The following is a 4803-nucleotide window of genomic DNA, read 5'->3' on the forward strand; positions in this document are numbered from 1 at the left end:
TTTAAAACCTTAGGCTCTGATACCAAGTTGGTAACATCCCAAAAAACAAATCCCAGAGCATCATATGGTGCTTGAGGCTATGAGTAGCCCCAAGCTAACCCTTTGAGCCATTTTCATTCAGTTTAACACAAATCAATGAGGTTTCAATAAATAACCCTCAAATATGAATAGAGTAATCATCATCCAAGAATAAAAAATTTTAGAAGGATAACAAAATATGACTTATTAGTCAACTCCCAACATCTATACTAGTCTGACAAGCCTCTAAGAAAATCAATAAAATCAGCGAGCCATTGAGACATGCCCCAACTGATTCATACTCTATTATCAAATGTAAGTAATTCCGTGAAACTAATATTAGACATCGCGTCCTCAAAATATGAGGACTCAGCATAATAGAGGATGTAGAACAGCGTCCCTAAAGAATCACTGTCTAACCTGGAACTGAGCACCTGAACCTACATTCTGAGAAAATGTAGCCCACATTCGAAGATGTGGGTCAGTACCATGGAAAAGAACCAAGTATATGGGGGAGTATACAGTTGCATAAACATCATCATCATAAATATTTTTATGAAATATACAGGATGTATGAAAGACTCACATAGCTCGAAAAAAATCATCATAATCATTAGAGCATAAAATAAGTACAATAACACATGTGAGTCATCATATAATTTGTCAATCACTCTCAGTCCATCAAGAATATCAATTCTCATAATGTAACTATCATTTAAATCTTTCAAAAGAATAACTTTCGCAATTCCACAATCAAATCACTTCACTATTCACCATAGACACAAGGAAACACACACACACGTTGGGGAGAGCCGCCATATCCTTGCCATCGAAGTAGGACTATCGATATCAAATCCACACAAACTAGTGATCACTATAGAAATCAGACTCAGGCTCACTTCTATGGAGGCACGTAGTTCTAGGGAAGTAAGGTTGCTTTATACCACCCACTCGATGCTAAAGATTTCTCCCAGACTTAGCTCAGATCATTTCAAAGACAATCATCAACAAAACAATTTCAGTAATAAATAAATATACATCGGGAGCCACCATGCTTCCCATCTATCAAAATCAACCACGTTGTGAATTTCTTTCACACTCGAGTTCAAAACAACTCTATTAAGACCAAAAGATCAAATCGTTCAAAATATCTCAAATATTCAACATCAACATGCTTATAACACACAGTTTCTCAAAAAAATCACAATTTTCAATGGGGATTCACGACCCAAATATCAAAATCATGATAAATATCATTCATGATTCATGCTTTATATCTCTACACATGTAAATTCATCTTTCAAAATCATAAACATCAAGATTTCATAATAATCATCATAAGATATAGGTTCATGCTTCACATTCATGAAAATCAAATAAAAATTATGCCTTTGTAAAGAAAATTACTTTTGGGCACAAGAACAAAAGAGTGTTCTTGTTAAAAAACTGTACATACCTTGAATGATAAACTTCTTATCGATACTCATTTTTGAGATGTTAATCGTGCCTTTGAATGATGGTTCTTAGAGTTCTTGAACTAGGAACTTGGAATCTTTAACAAATTTGAAGAATTAATGGTGAACTTTGGAGGTTCTTGAAGTTGGATGTAGGAGCTTAGAGTTTTCTTTTTGAGTGAATTTGATGAAATATAACATATAATACTTCTAATAGGCTTTAATATAGGATTTGGACGGATTTTGGGTTAGGGGGAATGACTAAAACGCCCCTAAAAATCAAAAAATTCTCGAATTTGCCCTTTGGTGGCTTGTTTTGATAGTCTGAAGTAGATCAACCATAACATTTTACTTCACTATCCAAATTGGAGAAACCAATTTCATTAGAAAGAGGACTCTCATATCTTTCCATTGATATATAATATCTCACCCAAATCATTGTGTACTAGGAGTTATGATTGTTTGATGTTGACCCAAAAATTCGGTTTTTATAGGCTAAAGTAGATTGACCATAACGTTTTGCTCCGATAGACAAATTGGATGAAACCAATTTCATTGGAAAGAGGACTTGAAGAGCTTTTCGTTGATATATAGTATATCACCTAGATCATTATGTACAAGGAGTTATGATTTATTAAAGTTAGAGAAAAAATATTCTAGGCCTCAGTACTTTTTCCTGTATGTTTTACTATTCACTACTATTCACTGTTCGATCAGAATGTTCATAACTCGTTGCTCGGGTGTCCGTTTTGGATGATCCACATATCGTTTGAAAGATTATTCGATAATATATGTAATGGTTGGTCATAATCTAAGACATTTGGCATGAAAAATTTATAATTCATTCTAGAATATAGAACCCAACATGTTTACGCACAAAATTTCAATGAAAAATTTCCCAGGGTATTACATTGGTGATGACTTATCACAAATCTGACGACATGTGTGACAAATTATCAGAAAATATCAAAAACTCCTCTTCAAATGCCATGTTTTCTGCCTTCGACTGATGTTATGTCCTGACGGCTTATAAGGAAGTTGACAACATATCAGAAAATATTGTGAGAAAAGATTCACCTTTCTTATTCTCTGCCTATGTGTGACATGTTCTGATAGCTTATCTCAGATCTGATAGCTTATCAAACCATGTTGTCGGATAAAATCTTCTGAACGTAACTTCTTGCATCTCTCACCAAAAATCATCCATCTTAACGTAGCTTTGCTACATGTTCATGAATCTTGACTTTCCTACAAAATTACATCAAATATAATGAAAAACAACAGTAATTACTTAAGAACATACAATTATTTCAAGTTAAAAGTCTTAAATGTGCTAACAAAGGGCTCGCACATCAACACCCTCAACTTAAAACCATTGTTTGTCCTCAATAAACTATATAACACCATACTACTATGTTTAATCAAGAGAAACATAATTTACCTACGACAGTTGATTATCAATTTTTGCTTAAGACACATTACCTTCTCAAATTTCAATCACCATCAAACTCAACTATGTATATTAATGAAGATCAGTAATATGACAAAAAGAAATCAAGTTATGGCATCAAATTAGCAACAATAACCATGCATATGTATAACTTATACTAACCAAACAAGTAAGCAACTAGAAATACAACCAATGTGCCTTTACAACAAAGAAATCCCTCTTCACTCATATATGAAATAAATAACATAAATGCAGGGATGATTAAGAGACACTCGCTCTAAAGAAGAAGTTCCAGTTAATTTATGCCAAATAACCTAAGCTTGCCCTTTTTTTCATCACCAAGGCTTTGAGACAGTTTAAGCTAGTATCACTATAGGACTTTTCTTCAGCTTGTAATGTAGGCTTTGGACTGGTATGAAACACAAGGATATATAAAGTGACTAAGCCTCCTTGGCACTACACTATTATTGGGGTCTCACTTATTAACATTCAACTTATTTCTCCTTTTCTTTATTACAATAAATTTAGTCTGGATGCGGTTCTTTAGTTTTTTATTTTATCTTTTTCACAAATTTTTTATTCTTTTTCTACCACACCCAGCCTTCCATTTTTTTTATTTTTTTTATTTTTTTATTTTACGCTTCTTCATACTTACTTTACATCACGCACCCCTATGATAGTCACCCTCAACTTAGGCGATTTTCCTTCGTCAAAGTGCACAATGCCCAAGGAGGACCAGGGCCAAAACAGGTACATTATGATACAAGTGGGAAGGTGATATGTATAATAATAGAAAAAATATAGGCATTTAGGCTCAAAATCAAAATGATGGGATATTATTCAAACATGGAAGGTCATTTATGCTAAAAGTTGACTAATATAAAAAATGGCTTATGATCCTTTCCTAACCACTCTCCTAAAACCAAGGCAAGACCAATTGGGCATGTTCTGGATTTGACGCATAACGGGAACTAGGTAGTATCTAACAAACACTTGGCACAAAGGTATATTACAAGATACTACCTGTCTGGTACATTCAATCATTAGCAATGATGAGCATGTCCCAAATACTTATTCCATAAAAAGATTCAATGTAGACGCATATAAATGCACATCACACAGTTACAAAATAAACAATTGGAGAATTATTTACCATTTCCAAAAATTAACAAAATATGTAAACTACCCCAGATACTTATTTTTATCCTAATTAACCAACACACATCACAAAACGAAACACAGTACGCCTAAATATACCGGCTCTACTAGGTACAACACTCCAGCGAAAAGAGGCACAGCAACAAAAACCCCAAGAAGACATCAACACCCATAAGTAACCTTACCATAAACTTAAAATCATGCATTGTCCCCAATGCATCATACTAAAAAAAGAGAGTTAGAAATATACCCGTAGCACCATAGGTGTAGAGATCTAATGTCAATCACATAATACAAATACAAACAACAAAATTCCTTGGGTTTCCTCCCAAGCAGCACCTGAATTAATATCGCGGCACGATGAGGTTCTTGACTACTCAGAATTCATCAAGATACCTTGAAACTGCTTTATCCTTTATCCCTCCACTTAGATGATTTGAATTTGCAGCCAATCTTTCAATCTTTATATCTTTTAGGTGCGTTGGGAAAATGTTAGAGCATGATAAGGAAAGTTCTATCACGTCACTTTGAAGACATGAATTGCTTGCCTAATTTTGCATCGAACTTCTGTGTAGGCTCATCTGGCAATGGTGAGAATCTTTTTTCTTCCTGTTCTTGACCATAAAACCTATGAATATCATATAAAGAACTAGAATTTGGGTTAGTATAATGGAGGAGGGGGCATTTGAACAATGACTCCAGTGTCCATCTTGACCATCACAT

Source organism: Capsicum annuum, chromosome 10, assembly GCF_002878395.1.
Source record: "Capsicum annuum cultivar UCD-10X-F1 chromosome 10, UCD10Xv1.1, whole genome shotgun sequence".
Lineage (NCBI taxonomy): Eukaryota > Viridiplantae > Streptophyta > Magnoliopsida > Solanales > Solanaceae > Capsicum > Capsicum annuum.